General features: G+C 41.5%; 2 non-coding genes across 2 annotated transcripts; both read left to right on the plus strand.

The window, feature by feature from the left end:
• On the plus strand, positions 1–107 carry LOC112088655. Its single transcript, XR_002900600.1, has one exon. It is a non-coding gene; the product is annotated as a small nucleolar RNA R71 (small nucleolar RNA).
• Positions 108–6658: 6551 nt separating this feature from the next.
• On the plus strand, positions 6659–6765 carry LOC112088656. The gene has a single exon (XR_002900601.1). It is a non-coding gene; the product is annotated as a small nucleolar RNA R71 (small nucleolar RNA).
• The last annotated feature ends 2442 nt before the right edge of the window (positions 6766–9207 follow it).

The following is a 9207-nucleotide window of genomic DNA, read 5'->3' on the forward strand; positions in this document are numbered from 1 at the left end:
AATCCATGATGAGGGCAATCACGTTCATACTCCTTAAAACGTTCCCAAGCTTCATAGAAAGATTCAGTTGGCCCTTGTTGAAAGGTTGAGATCTTCGTTCTCAAATTGTTCGACCTTGACTTAGTGTAGAAGTGGTTCAAGAAAGCAGTTCTACATTCTTCCCAATTAGTAATCGATCCTGCAGGCAAAGACTTCAACCAACGGTGAACTTTATCTGCTAATGAAAAAGGGAACAACTTACACTTTAGATAGTCAGGTGGAATTTGGTTTGTTCTCATCATGCTGCAAATTTCTTCAAAAAGCTCGATATGGTCCATTGGGTGCTCAGAAGGAACTCCATGGAACTGGTTTTGCTTCACCAATGAGATGATTTGAGGCTTGACTTCAAACTCATTCCGGTTTGGAAATGGTATTTGAATCGCAGATCGATTCTGAAAATTTTGAGTAGGTGCATCAAAATCAGCTATGCGATGGTTCCTGGCTTGTCTTCGGTGTTGATTTGCTGGCGGAATGGGGCGGTGAACGCGTTCATTCGGCTGCATTGCTGGGTGGTCACCATCGGCTACATTGATGGGTGGATCAAGGTCTTCACGTCCTTCTCTCTCTCGGTTCTGGTGGTTTCTTGGAAGAATCTCATCCTCCTCTCCATCTTGTCGAGCATGATCACCTTCTATGTGATCATGCTCTTCGTTTTCTCCATGTTCGGACCCATCTTGGTCCATATTTAAATTTCGATTCATAGGATCTCCAGGCTGGTCGTCGTTGGCCATTCCTTGCGTTCGTCTAAGTCTTCGAAGTTCTCTTTCGTGTCTGTCTATCTCGTCTAGAATTGGAATGTCTCCTGCAGGTCTACGCCTGGTATTCATGCAATTCAGAGAAAGACAAAAGAAGGGAAAGATAGTTCAGAAAAACTTTAAGAAAGAACTAGAGATCAGGTGTCTAGAACAGAAGTTAAAACAAGAAAAATAGCAAAAGGCAGCGAAACAAATCCCCGACAACGGCGCCAAAAACTTGATGCGGTGGTGTGCTGAGTGTCAACTACGTGAGGGAACAAGTTTTACCCTTAACAAAACAAAAGAAAGCCGCAAGTGCACAGCTAATCAGTTGCAGTATTTAGGGATCGAATCCACAGAGATTTGTGTGCCTGATATTCTTCTACGGTTTTTAACTTTATGTCTAGACTAAATTGGTTTTAAAGGTTGGTTGTTTTTCTTGAATTAAACTAAAGCAAAATAAAGCAAATAAATCTAACCTAAAAGGCAAGTAAAGCAATCGAATGAAAGGCAGTAGAACAAGTAAACAAAAATAAGGCAAGTAAAATATCGCATGAAAGGTAAATAAAGCAAGTAAATAACGAACTAAGGAAATTGAAATGCAGATCTAAGAAAGCAAGTAAAAATCGATGGAATTGTAAACTATGACTAAAAACGCTGAGCTTTTGGGAACTCTAAGGGATCATAATCGGTTTTAACAATAAGGTAGATAGATTGGGATTGACGGATAACAATATATGGGTTCTAGAGCTAGAGTACGGCGGTATGACTACGTCACTGTCGTGATCATAACCAACTGTTTCTCGCAACCCTGACCAGTAGGTTTCCACTCTGGCCCTGGAAGGGAGAGAACGCAAGAGCTGCATAAGACTCGTCAATACTCACGATCCAGCCGCAGGTAGGTTTCCACTCCTACAGAAAAATCGCCTGTTTCATTCTAGGGCTGATACTTAATGAAAACTTTCGCAACACTAACTATCTAGATCAGATACTAGGTGATCAATCAAGCATACATGCAATAAGAACAAGAATAAACAGAGAACAGGTCGAAATCCCAGATCTATAAACCTAGATGTCTTAATCGATTATGAGAGCCCCTTTCGGGAACCCTAAGCCGAACTCGGGATCTACTCAGACATGGCTGAGTTCGACATCATCATTGGTTTTAATAAAAGTAATGAAAAACAGTAAAGAAAAGAGATAAAGAAAGCTTCTCTATTGAAGAACTCGGACTTGAACAATCTTCTACAAAAATCTCATAAAAACGGCTAAAGGAAAAGGGTTTCTGTAAAGTATCAAATGCTCTCCTAAAAACGACCTAAATGACATGTATTTATAGTCTCCAATACTCCATGGTCTCTAGGGTTCCGGAATTGAGGCTGGGAATGACTTTGGGCTTCAGATAAGTGGGCTTTAAGTCGGAGCTTGAATGCCGCGGTCGGGAGTGCTGTGACCGCGACAATTGGCTTGTTTCCCGCGGTTGGGAAGCTTCTGACCGCGGAAAATAGCTTGTTGGCCGCGGTCGCGTGAGCTGCTGGCCGACTCCGCGTGGCTTCGGGGCTAATGGAATATCTTGAGATCCAACCGTTGGAATGTCTCCAAACCAAGTGCATTTGAAAGCTGGTTGATTCTTCTATAAGTTGTCCAATTTTGAGGGTGATCAGACGGTGAGAAGGTCTTCGTCTCTCCATGAGAGTTCTGACGGTCTGCATTTATCCAAAAGAGTCTTTTTGTTCCATTTTATGCCTCTTTATCCCAAATTACCTGAAAAGTCTTTTAAAATCGGGAAACATAGAAATCCTTTGAAAACCTTTGAAAATGGAGTAAAAACACCTGTAAAAGATATTAAAATGATCCATAAAAATGGTCAAAATCCGGTGTTATCAACTCCCCCAGACTTAGTCTTTTGTTTGTCCTCAAACAAAACAAAGGCTAAATCTCGGCGAGAGGTTTGAAAACGCAGGAACTAAACAAAATCTCAGAGACCAAACTTCTAGACCAATATCAATCAGTATGCATCAATCGGGAATAGCCTAGAAAATTCTCACTAGCAATACAGACATAACTAGTCCGTTAATCCGTCATGCAGAAATCTATGCACTAAGATCTAACTTCCAGTCAACTAGCTCTTAACATTCATTAAAAATCTCGGTGGTTCTCATCATAGAAAATCTAGGCAAGGCAATCTAGGCTAGGTTTAAAGAAGGATTATTTTGGGGGTATGGCTTAAAGTGTTTAAGGGTTACCTGAAGATCTGGAGGGTGCAGGACATTATGCAAAACCGCAAGAGAGAGTGAAGCTGTTGGTATCCACAGTTTTCAGTCACTTTTTCTTGACATAGATTCATGGTCTTCTTCCTCAGGTTCTCTCCAAACTCCCCCAGACTTAGATTTTTGTAAATCTTTCAAAACAATAGCTCCTTAAACGAATAGTGGTTGCTCATTGCTCCATAAATTTCGACAATCTAAGACTCATTAGGCTTTTTGTTTCCCTTTCTCATTTCACTTTTTTTATTTTTTTATTTTTTTATTTTTTTAAAGAAAAGGGAACACCTTTAGATATAGAGTCTTAGAGAGCACGAATTTACCAGTTAATATCTGTCTTGTAAAGCTTTATTATGTTTCTGATACTCTTCCTTCCCAATTCCATTCAGTCTCTTTTGCGAGTGACTGAAAACTGCGTTTGCTCCTCTTTTCTCCGACGTTTTTTCACATATCTGCTGATATAAACTAAAGAGAGAATGCATGAGGATTGAAAACAAAGGTTTTGGGTTTAGGGTAAGGTACCAGATAAAGATAAACTGGTCGTCTAGGACGACAAAGAGTGGTAAAAGTGATGGTAAAAGACGTCCTAGATGTGTATGTTGATGCCTGCCTAAAATCAATGATGAGAAAATTAGATATCAATATTAAGTCCAAATATAGTGAGCTAGTATATCCTGTCAGAAAGAATCTCCATGAATAGAAGTCCTCTGGTGGGAGTTCGTAGTGCAAGTACTCTAGCTACCGCCTAGTCTAGTGCTAACCACAAATGAGCTATCATGCATAGTGTAGAAGTGTGCAGGTCTAAATCATCATAGTTTTGCGTCAAACATTCCTGAAAAATACTTAATGTCGAATAGGTTACATACTTAAATTTAAGAAGTACTTGAAAATTAAAAGCAAAGCAGGAAAATGATTAGTACGGATAGACATCCTCCCCCAGACTTAAATCACACTGTCCCCAGTGTGAAAAAGTTGGTGAGAAGATGGTGAATAAAAGCAAAATAAGATAAAATAAGATAAAAGAAAAGAAAATGATGATAGAACCGTGATGGTAGTGAAGTGCTGGTCAATCACTCATCCTCTGAAGTGTCGTCTGTGAACTGGTGTTGCTCCTGTAAGAAGGTGACAACGCGCTCAAAGCGTCGTCCCTGTCTCTCAACTCTGCGCTCCAGATCGGAATGAGTGTGTGATGATGTAGATGATGAGGCGTGGCCGGTCGGAATGGATGGCTGAAAATGAGCACGGGCCGCAGCTGCATCACGCCTCGCCTTGGCCAAGGCGAGATTTCATCCTAAATCTCTAAGTCTTTTGGAGAAGAAGAGAAGAAAGAGTTTTGATCCAAAAAGTTCGTTTCTTTTCTTTAAAAAGCGTTTTTGAAGCAAAAACGGAAAATTTCTTGAAATTTTAAGTTTACGGGAACTTACCTTTTTTTGTTTGCACATTAGGAAAGTTTAAAATTCACGGAGGATCTTTTCGGGTTTTACCGGGAACATTTCGGGAAACACCGGGAATCACTGAAAAACGTCACAAATCCGCGACATCACCTCAACGACCAACGGCCGCGGTCAGGAGACGCGCGACCGCGGTGGATGAGGGCTCGGCCGCGGTCGCATTCACGGTGCCATGGTCGATGCACCTTTTGCCGCGGTCCCGTCAGTTGCGACCGCGGGTCTTCCTCCTGCGGCCTATTTTTCAATCTTCTCGTCTTTGCCGGCCGAGCAGCTAAAGACCTACCTTTTTCTCTTTGGTTTTTCTAATTTTCTGATTTTTTTGTGTTTTTGTTTTATAAAATACCTAAAACTTAAAAAGAAAAAGAAAGCATAAATTCTAAAATGGAAAAGAAAACTAAAAGAAAGAGTACCTAAATGGGTTGTCTCCCATTAAGCGCTTTTGTTTTAAGTCGTTTAGCTCGACGTAAGCATGAAGAATCAGGCTGATTTGAATGGCACTCCACTTGATGTGCCTTTATCACTTCCGGTTGGTGGAGGTTTTACTTCTTCCCCTTGAAGAGAAGTCTTCTTACCTTTAATCTTCTTTCGGACCTTAATGTTGTTCAGAACCCTTTTTGTGTTTTCGATCAGCTCCTGGATTTGGTCTTCACTAGTTTCTGATGCATCTGGTGGAATGATGATTTTGATCTTTGCAAAAGCTTTCGGCTTCTCCTTTTCTTTCTCTTTTGGCCTGTTTCCTTTGCTTGGAAATTCATCTAAGATAGTAGGATAGTACCTTTTTCTGTCCATATTGAGGAAAACAGCACGCCGGTTTGCGTGATCGATTATTGCTCCTACCGTAGCTAGGAATGGCCTCCCGAAAATGAGTGGCCTCTCCTTGTCTTTATCCATCTCCAGGACTTGGAAATCTGCTGGAACAATCTTATCTCCTACTAGAACTTGTAGGTCATGAATCGCCCCTTCAGTATCTTTTTGAGATGAATCTCCAAAGATAACCTTAACCGTCGATGTCCTTAAGGTTTTTATGCCCAATTTTTCGGCAAATGTCTTAGACATGATGTTGACATTGGCTCCGGAATCGCACAAGCAGTCTGTAAACTTGATTCCTGAAATGAAACATTGGAAAACAAAACGTCCCGGATCATCGGCTTTGGTAAGCCTTTGAAACGGTGATCGTTCGGGTACCTTAAACGGTGGCTGCTTGGGATCGATATCCTTGTACAGTGGTACAAAGATCGGGATTTCTTCTTCCTTTCCATCGGTTCCGGACTCTTCTTCGGGCAGTGTGGTTATGGCGTTGCAAAACTGCTTAGGGTTATCTTCAACTCTTCCTGGAAGAACTCCACTTTGCCTCTTCATAGAGTCGGCTGTTTGGGCAACCTGCACATCTAACTTTTTTACGTGCGAAGATAAAGATTCAAACTTACCATTCAGATCATTGTACATGCAGTCCACTTTCAAGTTCACGTCTTTAGATGCTTTTTCGTTCGTCATAACGAGTTGTTGGATTGACTGTTCAAATCTACCGATTTGTGAAGCTAGCTGGCTCGTCGTGACTCCCTGCTGTTGTACGAATTGATTGTTAAAACCCGTACCTTGGTAGTTATATGGCTGTCGCGGTTGATATGGTACTATTCCTCCAAAGTTTCCACCTTGAAACTTGTTTTGGAAGGATTTTTGCTGAGGTGGGTAGTACTGATCTTGAGGATTCTCCACATTTGGATTGCGGTAAGAGAGATTGTTGTAATTTGCATTCCGGAAGTTGTTGTTGAAGTTGTTGTTGGAGCGATTTTGGTATGGCACCAGTGCTCCTACGTAGTTCACATCTTTTTCTTGAAATGCTTGATTAGTGTGATCGATATCACTAGGTCCTTCATCTTCTGCGCCATTGTTGGTTTCACAGGCATGGATCGGGCGATTGTTGCTCCTCAGAAGCTGGCTCACCATGTTCTTCAACTCGGTTATCTCCTTGTTGTCTGTTCCGGCTTGCTTCATCGATCGATCATATTCAGGACAATCATTGCTATTGGCTTGAGCCAAATTCTCGATGAGGGCTCTTCCTTGAGTTATCGTCTTTTGCCCAAAATCTCCATTGCTAGCTGTATCAAGTGAAAGTTTGTATTTTGGTTGCAAACCTCGATAAAATGTGCTCAGCAAGCTTGATCCATGAAATCCATGATGAGGGCAATCACGTTCATACTCCTTAAAACGTTCCCAAGCTTCATAGAAAGATTCAGTTGGCCCTTGTTGAAAGGTTGAGATCTTCGTTCTCAAATTGTTCGACCTTGACTTAGTGTAGAAGTGGTTCAAGAAAGCAGTTCTACATTCTTCCCAATTAGTAATCGATCCTGCAGGCAAAGACTTCAACCAACGGTGAACTTTATCTGCTAATGAAAAAGGGAACAACTTACACTTTAGATAGTCAGGTGGAATTTGGTTTGTTCTCATCATGCTGCAAATTTCTTCAAAAAGCTCGATATGGTCCATTGGGTGCTCAGAAGGAACTCCATGGAACTGGTTTTGCTTCACCAATGAGATGATTTGAGGCTTGACTTCAAACTCATTCCGGTTTGGAAATGGTATTTGAATCGCAGATCGATTCTGAAAATTTTGAGTAGGTGCATCAAAATCAGCTATGCGATGGTTCCTGGCTTGTCTTCGGTGTTGATTTGCTGGCGGAATGGGGCGGTGAACGCGTTCATTCGGCTGCATTGCTGGGTGGTCACCATCGGCTACATTGATGGGTGGATCAAGGTCTTCACGTCCTTCTCTCTCTCGGTTCTGGTGGTTTCTTGGAAGAATCTCATCCTCCTCTCCATCTTGTCGAGCATGATCACCTTCTATGTGATCATGCTCTTCGTTTTCTCCATGTTCGGACCCATCTTGGTCCATATTTAAATTTCGATTCATAGGATCTCCAGGCTGGTCGTCGTTGGCCATTCCTTGCGTTCGTCTAAGTCTTCGAAGTTCTCTTTCGTGTCTGTCTATCTCGTCTAGAATTGGAATGTCTCCTGCAGGTCTACGCTTGGTATTCATGCAATTCAGAGAAAGACAAAAGAAGGGAAAGATAGTTCAGAAAAACTTTAAGAAAGAACTAGAGATCAGGTGTCTAGAACAGAAGTTAAAACAAGAAAAATAGCAAAAGGCAGCGAAACAAATCCCCGGCAACGGCGCCAAAAACTTGATGCGGTGGTGTGCTGAGTGTCAACTACGTGAGGGAACAAGTTTTACCCTTAACAAAACAAAAGAAAGCCGCAAGTGCACAGCTAATCAGTTGCAGTATTTAGGGATCGAATCCACAGAGATTTGTGTGCCTGATATTCTTCTACGGTTTTTAACTTTATGTCTAGACTAAATTGGTTTTAAAGGTTGGTTGTTTTTCTTGAATTAAACTAAAGCAAAATAAAGCAAATAAATCTATCCTAAAAGGCAAGTAAAGCAATCGAATGAAAGGCAGTAGAACAAGTAAACAAAAATAAGGCAAGTAAAATATCGCATGAAAGGTAAATAAAGCAAGTAAATAACGAACTAAGGAAATTGAAATGCAGATCTAAGAAAGCAAGTAAAAATCGATGGAATTGTAAACTATGACTAAAAACGCTGAGCTTTTGGGAACTCTAAGGGATCATAATCGGTTTTAACAATAAGGTAGATAGATTGGGATTGACGGATAACAATATATGGGTTCTAGAGCTAGAGTACGGCGGTATGACTACGTCACTGTCGTGATCATAACCAACTGTTTCTCGCAACCCTGACCAGTAGGTTTCCACTCTGGCCCTGGAAGGGAGAGAACGCAAGAGCTGCATAAGACTCGTCAATACTCACGATCCAGCCGCAGGTAGGTTTCCACTCCTACAGAAAAATCGCCTGTTTCATTCTAGGGCTGATACTTAATGAAAACTTTCGCAACACTAACTATCTAGATCAGATACTAGGTGATCAATCAAGCATACATGCAATAAGAACAAGAATAAACAGAGAACAGGTCGAAATCCCAGATCTATAAACCTAGATGTCTTAATCGATTATGAGAGCCCCTTTCGGGAACCCTAAGCCGAACTCGGGATCTACTCAGACATGGCTGAGTTCGACATCATCATTGGTTTTAATAAAAGTAATGAAAAACAGTAAAGAAAAGAGATAAAGAAAGCTTCTCTATTGAAGAACTCGGACTTGAACAATCTTCTACAAAAATCTCATAAAAACGGCTAAAGGAAAAGGGTTTCTGTAAAGTATCAAAAGCTCTCCTAAAAACGACCTAAATGACATGTATTTATAGTCTCCAATACTCCATGGTCTCTAGGGTTCCGGAATTGAGGCTGGGAATGACTTTGGGCTTCAGATAAGTGGGCTTTAAGTCGGAGCTTGAATGCCGCGGTCGGGAGTGCTGTGACCGCGACAATTGGCTTGTTTCCCGCGGTTGGGAAGCTTCTGACCGCGGAAAATAGCTTGTTGGCCGCGGTCGCGTGAGCTGCTGGCCGACTCCGCGTGGCTTCGGGGCTAATGGAATATCTTGAGATCCAACCGTTGGAATGTCTCCAAACCAAGTGCATTTGAAAGCTGGTTGATTCTTCTATAAGTTGTCCAATTTTGAGGGTGATCAGACGGTGAGAAGGTCTTCGTCTCTCCATGAGAGTTCTGACGGTCTGCATTTATCCAAAAGAGTCTTTTTGTTCCATTTTATGCCTCTTTATCCCAAATTACCTGAAAAGTCTT

The sequence above is a fragment of the Eutrema salsugineum genome, unplaced genomic scaffold (assembly GCF_000478725.1).
Source record: "Eutrema salsugineum unplaced genomic scaffold, Eutsalg1_0 scaffold_14, whole genome shotgun sequence".
In the NCBI taxonomy this organism is placed as follows: Eukaryota; Viridiplantae; Streptophyta; class Magnoliopsida; order Brassicales; family Brassicaceae; genus Eutrema; species Eutrema salsugineum.